The following is a 12,194-nucleotide window of genomic DNA, read 5'->3' as shown; positions in this document are numbered from 1 at the left end:
TTGAATTATGTCTCTGGCCCTTCCTACAAAATTTGTTTAGATCAATATTAAGTTTACTCTTTTGTTTTGTTTTCAGACCACCCGTGGTTGTACTCAGGGCTCATCCCTGGCACTGTGGCTCAGGAATCACTCCTGGTAGACCTAGAGGGACAATATGGGGTGCTAGGGATCAAACTTGGTCAGTTGTGTGTAAGGCTAGTGCCCTACCCATTGTACTATTTTCTGGGTCTCTTAATGTTCGTTTTTAATTGCAGAACTGAAATTTTCCAAATATGCCCATTCTATATGAAAGATAACCATCTTTATGTTAAGCTACCTCAAAAACTAGATTTTAAATCACTGTGGAGGGGGGCAGGAAACAGAAATTTCAGATAAATTTGTTCAGGAGGAGAGCTTGGACATCAAGGTTAAGAGTGAGTCAGTGGTCTTACACTTTCTAGAGAGGTTCCTCCACTTTAATACTAACGCTTTGGGTGGGTCATTCTCTGGAGGAGAGAAAAACTCAATTGGATGATAACCAGTAATATAAAGAAATTTACTTAATTTATAAATTCTTATGCAAGATTGAATACCTATAATAAATGGCTATTTTTGTTTTGTAAAATTGTTTACGATCAAAGCTTGATGAAAATAATTGAGGTAATACTTTAAATAATAAGAAAAGGGGCCAGAGTGACAGTACACCAGGTAGGGCATTTGCCTTGCACATGGCCAACCTAGGTTAAATCCCCAGCACCCCATGTGGTCCCCTGAGCCCCAGCAGGAGTGATCCTTGAGGGCAGAGCCAGGAATAAGCCTCAAGTTTCACCAGGTGTGCCCTAAAAGCAAACTATAAATAAATAAAATGAGCAAAGTAAAAGAAAAACCTACAGAAAACACAGACGATATCAACTGAACTACTGTCTCAGAGCTGAAAAGGATGAGAGATTTATGTGGTTATAAAAAAGGCAATATGTGGCATTTCTGCAGGGCTGTAAATGTTCTTGCATTTCTTTGGATCAGCCTCTGTATCCTGGCAGTGATAAGGTACGACAGTTTTGTCTGGTCACAGGGGGCCATCCTGGCCATCCTCAGCCGAGCTGACCCATGGTTCAATGCAAGGGCGCAAACATGTGCTGCTGCTCAGGTCCTGCAATGCTGAGCATTACCTTTGAAACTGAAACGCTCTGCCTCTTCCCTTGTGCAAGACTCTCCAGCTCACAGAAGGATCATGTGCTCCCAGATGGCCTGACTTCTCTGCACCCTTTCTCCTCCCTTCACAACAGAAAGTTGTCCCCCATCAATTTAACCAAGGTCCTTGAATCTCTATTTGGGGCCTCACTCAGCTATATTCAGCTTCTGGCACTGTGCTCAGGACTTGGGGGGACCACACGGGATGCTGGGGACTGAACCTGGATCACCTGTGTGCAAGGTAAGCACCTACTTGCTACACTATCGCTCCAGTCCCAAGAGCTGTCACATCTCATCACCACGCTGGGTCTGAAAAATGTTACTGCTTTGCACATGGGAGAAACACCCAACTGGCCACATGAACAGCAATCTCGACTTGTCTTTATTTTCCTGGAACTTCGCTCTGGATGGACAGCAAGAAGTGGTTGTCTGTACGCCTACAAGCGCCCTCACTGTTACCTGGGGCTGGCTGATATGTAGTCTTTGGGGAAAAACAAAACTTCTCTCTGGGGGCCTGAGTGATAGCACAGCGACAGGGCATTTGCCTTGCATGCAGCTGACCTGAGTTCAATCCTCAGCATCCTATATGGTCACCCCAGCACAGCCAGGAGTAATTTCTGAATGCAGAGCCAGAAGCAACCCCTGAGAATTGCTGGATGTGACCCAAAAAGAAGCAAAAACTTCTCCCTGTACCTCCTTATTATGAGTTTTCTATGATGTGTGCTATTTTGTCATCATGTGGCTTAATAGTTTGAAATGTACTTAAAAAACAAGAACAAGGAAACACAGGTTTCCAAAACATAAATGTTCATATGTTTTATGGCTACTCGTACCCACACCATACCCACCACCAAAGTGCCAATATACCTCTTCCACTGGCAGAGGACCCTTCTTTCCACTCCCATCCCACTCCTCAAGAAACAGGGTTATCTCAGTTCTGTTGTCTGTGTCTAAGGGCTGGTCTGAGTGTACACCATTGACTTGCTCTGTTTCATTACATACCTCATGAGATCATCCAGTAGTTATCATTTCCTTCTGACTCTGCTTAATGTGACACCCTCTAGTTCTGTTCAAGTTGTAGCACACTACAAGATTGCATATTTTCTTAGGACAGCGGGGAGCCTCTAGCATCCTAGCCCAAGTCTACCATTCTTGTGTACCCACTTATCTGTTGTCATGTCTTTTATTTAGGAGAAAACTGGGAGAAATGCAGACAAACTGTCTGGATATTGAAATTTTGCAAGATGTTTCTTAAGATAAAGTGCTATTCTCTCAAAAGCAACGAGTAAGAAGGCAATAATTTTATTTACATATGAAAACCCAGAGAATCACTTGAGAAACTAAGACTTAGTCAAGCATATAGCTAAAGAATGGCGTCCTCATCGGCCACCATCCATGTCGCATGTCCTTCTCTCCCGGAAGGGAGCATAACATGACGCTCGCCATGACCATGCTGCCGGACCCCCCGCCAGGCTGTTTCACTCAGGGCGCCCCAGAGGCGGGTGGTGAGAGCCCTCCCCGCCTCAAGGGACCCAGCCCCGGAAGCCAAAACCTCCAGGCCTCAATGCCGCCAAGCTCACGGCCGCTCTCCACACGCTCAGGCTGAGCCTCAGCCACAAGTGAACCGAGCGACCTCATTTGCGGCCGCGTGACACTTCATACCACACACGCCACCCATACTCCAAGAGTCACTGTCATCCCGTTGCTCATCGATTTGTTCGAGCGGGCACCAGTAATGTCTCTATTACACTCAGCCCTGAGATTTTAGCAGCCTCTCCACAGCATTATTTTTGAATTAAAAAAATAAACCTCTTTTTTTTTTTTAAATTGGGGGTGGGGATGGGGATTAGAGTCAGTTCCAGGGATGCTCAGGGTTTACTCCAGGCTGTGTTCAGGGATCATTCATGGCAAGACTCAGGGGACATTTTGTGGTGCCAAAGATCAAACCAGAGTTGTCCGTGTGAAAGGCAGGTATCTTAACCCCTTTACTCTCCCTACCCAAAATTCGTATTTCTGGAACTGGTTGTTGGGTTTTTTTTTTTTTTTTTGTAGAGGAAGGCCACACGGGGCAGTGCTCAGGACTTACTCCTGGCTCTGTGCTCAGGGATCACTCCTGGCAGGGCTGGGGAACCACATGGTCTGCCAGGGATCAAACCTGGGTTGGCTGCGTGCAAAGAAAATGCCCTACCCTGCTTGCTTGCTAACTTATTCCTTGGCCAACAAGGCTGGCAGTTCAAAGTGAGGGCCTGAGGATGGGATTTCGGGGCTTTGGAGCTGGGGACATTCAGGCCACCTAGTGGGGGCCTCTGGGACTGCCCTTACAGATGCTCCAGGGTACAAGTCCTGCTGAGAATCCATCCGGGCTTGGCTGCACAAAAGGCATGTGGTTTAGTGCCTGCACTATCTCTCAGGTTCCAGAATTCTTGCCCCATACTCCTGGGCTCACTCATTTTTACTACTATACCTGACTTCACCCTTTTCCATTGCACTCTGCACCTGTTATTTATTTTCTGCTTTCCCTCCCATGGCATAAACTCGATATTTACTTCGTTTTCTTTTCCATGACTCACGAACTTTTATTCGGGAGAACACCCAAACTGCCTTGAACAAAGGAGGTATTCAATATTCAATGAATAAATAGATTATACTGGGAGTGGGGGGGAAGTTAAGCCACACCTGGTGATGCTCAGGAGTTACTCCTGGCTCTGCATCCAGGAATTACTCCTGATAGGGCTTGGAAATTATATGGGGTGCCACAGATCAAACCCAGGTCAGCCGCGTGTGCCAGGCAAGCTCCCTACTGGCTGAACAATCTCTCTAGTCACAACTATCTCTCCAGGCCCTGAACAAAATACCTTACTTAGTTGGTCTCACTAGGGCATTTCTGAGTCAGCATTATGTTGGTGTTGTGTCTACTGAATCTTTAGACTTTTCACTATTCAACTGATGCGAGACCCCAGTCACTACAGCTGTAAAACCACTTAGGCAAATGAAGACTGGGACAGTGTACTGTCAAGGCAAATGCCCTTCCCACTGTAGTTACCACTTGCCTTGCATGTGGCTGATCCAGGTTTGATCCCTGGCGCCCATTTGGTCCCCCTAGTCCTGCCATGAGTGATCCCTGACTGCAGAGCCAAGAATAAGCCATGAATAAGCCATGTGGCCCCCAAACCAAAAACCAAAACCAAAAAAAGGAAAGAAAGGAAGGAAGAAAGAAAGAAAGAAAGAAAGAAAGAAAGAAAGAAAGAAAGAAAGAAAGAAAGAAAGAAAGAAAGAAAGAAAGAAAGAAAGAAAGATCACCAACTAATACTTTCCCTCTAAGGCCATACTGTGATCCCTGGCTTCCCCCAGTCACAACCCCTGCCAACATAAACCTCCCACTGTCAGCTGCTGTGAATGTCCTAAATACTTTTGTGTTTTCATTTTTTAAATTGTTTTATTTTAAAAATATTTTTTATTGATCTTGGTTTTTAGCCATGTATTGATAAATACTATTTTCATAATTATTAGAATACCGACATAAAATCATTCAAATTTAAATCAGAGTCCTATATAAACGAGACACTGTATTAAAATTGTTGCTTCTAAATTAACCTTCTAAAATAATTTGACTTTAAAAGAACTTAATCTTAAATTAATCTTCTAGAAGGATTATAAGTGCATACAAAATAATTCCAGAAGCACAGACTTGCTCTCTTTTCCTCACTGTGAAAACCTGAGGCTAAAGAACAAAGAGTAATAGAAAACATATGGAAACAATCAGCAACAAGACGAAATCTTGGCCTAAATAAGCTCTGCTACGTTGTTCATACCAATGTCTTAAATAATAAACTAGATTTTTACAACTCTGCCAAAGTAACACTTAAAGCACTGTATAAACTTTAAAAATCCAAAGTATGGCAAAATGAATCTTGTGAGTTCTTTGTGAAACCCTAATGAAAAACACTATTTTTGAGGAAAGTAGGAGGAATTCCAGGATTCACTTTTCCTCATTAGTATACACAAGAATCTTCCAAAGAATGTACTCAGAGTTGCCAAGAGATACAAGTCTCTAAAATATGAAAACACTAGCATAAAATAATAGCCATTTAAGCATCTGCTATTTTTGAGGAGAAATATCGTTTAATGGAAAGAAGAAATGATCTGCATTTGCAAAAATAAGAGCAATAGTAGCCGGTAAACAGAAGTTCCTAACTTTATCTTATTCAGTACTATACCATTTTTTGTACAACTAGAAACAGACAAATAAGAGAAACATCTGCAAATGCACAGCACTACATTCAGTAATCAAGAGCATTTCACTTTAAAAGGTTCCACTTCTTGTGGGTATATTTGGGAGAAAGGTGAGAGGAGAAACAGCTCATAAAAAAGGTGAATCACTTGCATGGAAAAGATAAATTAAATTACTCTTTGTCACCAAGGAAAAACTAAGTCCTTTGAGAAATAAATTAGATGTGAAATGTTGATTCTTAACAAAAAGAAGCACTGGCGTGAACATAAAATGCCAGACAAAGAAGGTCTCACACTGACCCTGAATTCCACCATAAATCGCCGAGACACTGAGCTCCATGCTACAGAGGACCGTAATTTGAAAAATTCTTTGGCATGAAAATGGAAATAAAAACAGTGATTAGTACATGCTGTTTCATTTAGTTGTGTTTGTCTTTCACATTAGAGGAAATTCTTACCACACCTCAGACCAAAATTAAGGGGGGAAAAAAAGAGAAGTAAACCACATTAATCTGACTAAAACACAAGCATCTTAATTTGAATCCACAAAGTTTTGTGTAATGAAAAGAAGTACATAATTTTAATTTAACCCAAGTGTTTTCCAAGCAGATTATATTTGCTTAAATTGCTACAGTAATTCATGGGACAGCCTGTCTGGACACACAGTCACTGTGGATTTTTAAGAGACTCAGTTAAAGAATTTAGGAATTTCTGATTCATTTACAGAATTTGCAAATTCATCAACTCTTGAAAACTAAAGCAAACTCTACAGGTATGATGATAAAATAATTTTTATTTTTTACAATAAGTATTTCTACTGTTAGATTTTTTAAGTATATTTGAATTATTTAATATTAAAATAGATTTCAAGCATCATAAAAGCACATTTAGGGAAGCAATAGCTTAAAGATTTTGATTAGCCAAAATGTTCAGAGAAAAAAAGTAGCAATTGCTTGTAATTGTCTAATGTCTGATTTACCCATTAAATAATCTTTGTTTACATTTATTTTACTGTGAATAAAAATTTCTCAAGCTAATGTTATCAATTTCAGTCTCTGTCTCAATTTTAAATGCCTTGAGCATATAGCTAAGCAGTTCTGCAGGGAAGGCGTATATTTGAACAAATACTACTAGAAATTTTCTTAAAATCTCTACTGAGCTCTGATAATTATTTTTGTTTCCATTGCCCTGTTTCTCAAAGGAAAGGTATGAGTGCATTATTTAGTACTAAAAGATCTAATTTCTTGGGTTTCAATTAATTAAGATTTCAATGTATTTTAGCAAAAGATAATTTGAGACTTCTGACTTTTTAAACAGCAAATTAGTCTTATTTGGTCTTTGGATGAAATAGTGAAGTGTACGAATTTTATAAAGTTAAATTTAAAAATTGTTTTGAAAAGTGTTCTGAATTATAGTAATTGGTTTCTCAGACTTTTTTCCATGGATACCAATAAAACAATTAAGTCTTTAAAATAATAAAATGCCATGAGGATTTCCAATTACTTTAAGCTGGTCAGAAAATGTTTTGTCTCATTTTAATTAATAATTTTAATAAGACTTTTCTTGATGAAAGCAAGTTTTTCCCAAAAGAAATGTTATGATATAGAAGCTTTTGTAGATACAAATCTTTCATGTTAATGAATATTTTTAACACAACGGATTTTTCTTTATTTTAAGCTTCCTTTTTCATATTTGTTGTCTACTAAGCTAAGCAATTTAATAAGAAAGTGAAGAATACAGTATATTGTGATTTTTAAAAATGAGCAAAAAACCCAGCCATGTTTTTTCTATGACCATGTTCATTTTCATGGATCACTAGTGTGAAATACATGCTTAGAAACAATCAACATGAGCAGTGATAATTACTGCAAATAAGGTATAATCTACATTTGCTAATTAATTCAATTATTCATTCCCATGCATTGTACTAGATCCTGTAAAAAATTAGGAGTAGAAATGAGATGATTAATGACAAATTCCACTACTTTGCTGAGTTATTTTATAAGGAACAAGATATAAATTGTAGTTTGAGAAAAGCAAAAGTAATTTTTAAATGACTGTTAGCAAAATGGCTGAGAAGACTGAAAAGAAAATTTGGATTAAAAAAGGATCATTGGGCTAGAGCAATAGTACAGTGGCTATGGTGCTTGCCTTGCATGTGGCTGACTTGGGTTCAATCTACTGCATCCCATATGGTTCCTTGAGCACTGCAGGAGTAATTCCTGAGTGCAGAGCCTGGAGTAACCTCTAACAATCTCTAGCTGTGACCAACCCCCCCCCAAAATAATAATTTTTTAAAAAGAGAGGTAATCACAGGGTGGGAGCACTAGTACACCAGGCAGGGCACTTCCCTTGCACAAAGCTGACCCAGGTTCGATCCCTGAGCATCTCCAGGTGTTGCCCAAAAACCAAAAATGAATTAAAAATTTACAAAAATAAGCACTGTAGCACTGCTGTCCCATTGTTCACAGATTTGCTCGAGCGGGCACCAGTAATGTCTCCATTGTGAGGCTTGTTACTGTTTTTGGCATATCGAATACGCCACGGGGAGCTTGCCAGGCTCTGCCGTGCGGGTGGGAAACTCTCGGTAGCTTGCCGGGCTCTCGGAGAGGGACGGAGGAATCAGAGGAATCAAACCTGGGTTAGCAGCATGCAAGGCAAACTGTGCTACTGCTCCAGCCCCCAAATAAATAAATAATTTTAAAAGGTCACTTTAGGGATCAGAGTGACAGTACAGTTGGTAGGCACTTGTATTGCATGAGGCAGGTCTAGTTTGAATGCCAGCATCCCAAATAGTTCCCCAAACCTGCCAGGAGTGATCCTTGATGCTGAGCCAGGAGTAAGCCCTCAGTTCCCCTGATGAGGCCAAAAATAAACAAAGAAGCCAAAAAATCATTTTAACAAGCAAAGATCAGGGTGAAGAGTGAGAGGATCAGAAAACAATGGAGATTTGTTGGGAGAAGGGGTGGCTTTCTTGTCAGAAAACTGAACTTGCGAAAAGAGGGGGATAAGTGTGAGAGCCAGGACTTCAAGGACTGGAAATAAAGATTCAGAATTTGGATTGAAAAGACAAATTTTCTTTAGGGAAATAGAGTAACAGTATAGTGGAAAGGGTACTTGCCTTGCACACGGCCAACCTCAGGTTGATCCCCAGCATCCCACATGGTCCCCAAGCACTGCCAGGAGTGATTCCTGAGTGCAAGCACCAGGAGTAAGTCCTGAGCACCATGAAATGTGGCCCAAAAATAAAACAAAATTATTACTCAAGTCTCCTCCCCCCCCGCCCCCGCCACAATAAACACTTGTGTCTTGTCACTAACTTGTCTGCTTTTAATACAGGGGTTGTTTCTTCATGGGTCCTTAATTTCTACGCCCTCCTAAGCACAGGGCCTCACCTCTAAGATAAGCATGGACTTAAGTAACTGTCATATTAACTATTTATCAAACCTTGGTTTTGGGTTTATTTGTTTGTTTGGAGGCCACACCTGGCGATGCCCAGGGTTAATTCTGGCTTTGCACTCAGGGATTACTCCTGGCAGGGCTCAGAGAACTATATAGGGTGCTCGGGATCAAATCTGGGTTGGCTGCCATACCCACTGCCATACCCAAGAGCCATACCCACTGTACTATTGCTCCAGTCCCTAGTAATGTTTGAAAAGTGAATTTGAATAATCATGTGGATATAACATACAGTCCAGGCTGAGATCTAGCAGGTGAAAGAATGTACTGTCAGGTCCACTAAGTACTGAGCAGCCTACTGTTCCCAGAGTCCCTCTCCTGGGACTCTCTTGCTTCATGCACCAACATGCAATGTGAAGAGCGCTATTTCAATCCATTCATTTATCAAATGTAGTCAAGATTCAGGCCATTCAAGTTCTAGTCCAGATTGGCTTTAATCTTACTTTGCTCCAAACAATCACTGTCTCCCAAATATTCATCCTTTGGTTGCTTATAAGTTTTAGCTTATCTCTCTAATCTGGAAACCTAATCTACCTACCTACTTGAGAACCCTAGAGTCTAGTCGCAATGTGCAGACCATGAATCTCAAAAACAGAAGGGACACTGGATACAGTCTGTTTGGGAGAGTTTCTAAATTTTCAACACACAGATTGTTTAAAGGATCTGTGTCCGCGCGTGCGCGCGTGTGTGTGTGTCTGTGTGTGTGTGCCTCTGAAGGTAGGGATAAGATAAATATAAGAGAATATATGAGAGTAAATTATTTTTATTCTTTTCATGAATAACTAAAAATAAGAGGGCCGGAGAGCTATTACAGCAAGTAGGGTGCTTGCCTTGCATGCAGCAGACCCAGGTTCGATCCCTGGCATCCCACATGGACCCCTGAGCAGCGCCAGGAGTGATTCCTGAGTGCAGAACCAGAGTAACTCCTGAGCATCGCCGGGTGTAGACCAAAATCAAAACCAAACCATGAAAAGGAAGTAAGGTCATTATTCAAAATCAAAAAAGAATAAAGAGGCTTCTCTGGGAGGAAGGGAAAGAAATAGTCCAAGGGAGTGTTTTTCAACCTTTATCCAGCTGTGGACCCTCTGACCTTGTGTCCTTCCTGTGGTCTCCCTGTCCTACCATTGGCCCCTTCATCTCATGTCCTGGTCACGCTGGGGGTCATATGGCCCCAGTAGAGAAACACTGATCAACTGGTTGTTCCTCTCAGGAGCACTTGAGTGGTCACAAATACAGGGGAAAAAAAACCAGCTGGCATGTTCCACTTCTCCGTTGTCCCATTTGGCTGCATGATTCCGCCGGATAGGGTGGGAATTGGAGTAACAAGGTTCTGTTCCACACAAGAGCACGAGGAGGAAGGAAACCAGGACGTTTCGGGCATGAGCAAAGGAGTGCTAATAGTGAGAAATTAGGTGGTCTAGACTGGTAAAAAGGAACTAGGTATACAGGGAGGTGTGGATGAGGCATAATGAGGAAATAGGAGAATTGCTGTTTAGATCACATTAAACTGCATCCCTTTGTTGTTGTTGTTGTTGGGGCAAATTACTAAATAATTCTAGAATCAGTTACAAAGGTAGGAGGCATTGACAGAGTGTGATGGTCAGGGCTGCAGCACTGGTGACAAGGCATCCCATATGGTCCCCTGAGCACCGCCAGGAGCAATTCCTGAGTGCAGAGCCAGGAATAACCCCTGTGCATCGCTGGGTGTGATCCAAAAAGCCAAAATAATAATAATAATGATAATTATAATGATGATGATAATAATAATAATATTGTGCCCAGACATGAGCAACACTGCTATTCTTCACAGCAATTGCACTGTAGCACTGTCATCCCGTTGCTCATCGATTTGCTCGAGCAGGCACCAGTAACATCTCCATTGTGAGACTTGCTACTGGTTTTGGCATATCGTATACGCCATGGGTAGCTTGCCAGGCTCTCAGAGAGGGACAGAGATACCGAACCCAGGTCAGTCATGTGCGAGGCAAATGCCTTACCCGCTGTGCTATCGCTCCAGTCCACAGAAATTTTTAAAAAAGGGGGAGGGGAGAGAGTGAGAGGTGATAGACTTAGAATAAAATTTTAAGTAAGGATCTGGAGCGACAGCACAATGGGTAGGGTGTTTGCCTTGCATGAGGACGACCTGAATTCGATTCCCAGCATCCCATATGGTTCCCTGAGCACCACCAGGAGTAATTCCTGAGTGCAGAGCCAGGAGTAATCTCTGAGCATCGCCGGGTGTGAGCCAAAAGAAAAGCAAAAAAATAATAATAATAATTTAAAAAAGATGCAGAGAAGAAACTGAAATTGTGTACAATGTAAGTATCATAGGTATTTGGTGTTTGAAGTAATGAACAGAGTCAAGAGATTAAATCATAGTGAAAATGCATTATGAAAACAAAAATTTGAAAGCATAGTAAACCGCAGGGGAAAATATCAAAAGAAAGAAAGGTCAGTTATTTCATACTGACTCATAGGTCAAATTTTTTATACATCAAGGGAATAGTTCACATGGCAGACAAAAGCACCAGCAAATGGAAGCTGCAATGAGAAGTTTTGTGGTACTATTAAGAATATCCTAGTTTGGGGGCTGGAGTGACAGCACAGCGGGTAGGGCGTTTGCCTTGAATGCGGTCGACTCGGGTTCGATTCCCAGCATCCCATATGGTCCCCTGAGCACGGCCAGGAGTAATTCCTGAGTGCATGAGCCAAGAGTAACTCCTGTGCATCACCAGGATCGCCAGGTGTGACCCAAAAACCAAGAAAAAGAAAAAAAAAGAATGTCCTAGTTTGTTAAAGCTCTCGAACTCCAGCATGGGGCCTCTCAGCAGTGGTGACCACGAGTGAAGGGGCAATCATCGAGTGAGGATATCCAACATCTGAGCTGGTTTTCGGGACTGAGAGATGCCAGGCTATCACTATAAACGTATAGCCCAGTAGTCAAGACAATCAAGTTGCACTTATTTTAGGGGGCAGAGAGATAGTACGGTGGGTAGGGCATATGCCTTGTTCAATCCTCAGCACCCTGTATGGTTCCCTGAGCCCAACAGGAGTGATCCCTGAGATCAGAGCCAGGAATAAGCCCTGAACATGGCCAAGTGTGCCCCAAAGAAGCCAAACCAACGAAGCAAACAAAAACAAGATGGTCACTTAGTCTAGTCAGAAGTTCCCAAGTTAATTTCACTTAATTCTCACTTTTCGGGAAAAAAAGTAATTATTTAGTGGTCCATGGAAATCTAGCCTCTTTAAGCGAATAGACGGTGCACCTTACTGCATCCTGAATTACTGTAGCACTCCCCCCGGCACGGGGGAGAACATGGTCTAAGGTCAATCCG

At 41.8% G+C, this 12,194-nt stretch overlaps 1 protein-coding gene across 1 annotated transcript in view; it reads right to left on the bottom strand.

Moving 5' to 3' along the window:
• Nucleotides 1–12,194, bottom strand: part of CENPP (centromere protein P) — a 225,955-nt gene that overhangs the window by 136,383 nt on the left and 77,378 nt on the right. The gene's annotated exons all lie outside the window — the stretch shown is intronic.

The sequence above is a fragment of the Sorex araneus genome, chromosome 2 (genome assembly GCF_027595985.1).
Source record: "Sorex araneus isolate mSorAra2 chromosome 2, mSorAra2.pri, whole genome shotgun sequence".
NCBI lineage: Eukaryota > Metazoa > Chordata > Mammalia > Eulipotyphla > Soricidae > Sorex > Sorex araneus.
The sequence above is the reverse complement of the archived record's forward strand: the minus strand, read 5'-3'. Positions and strand labels throughout refer to the sequence as shown.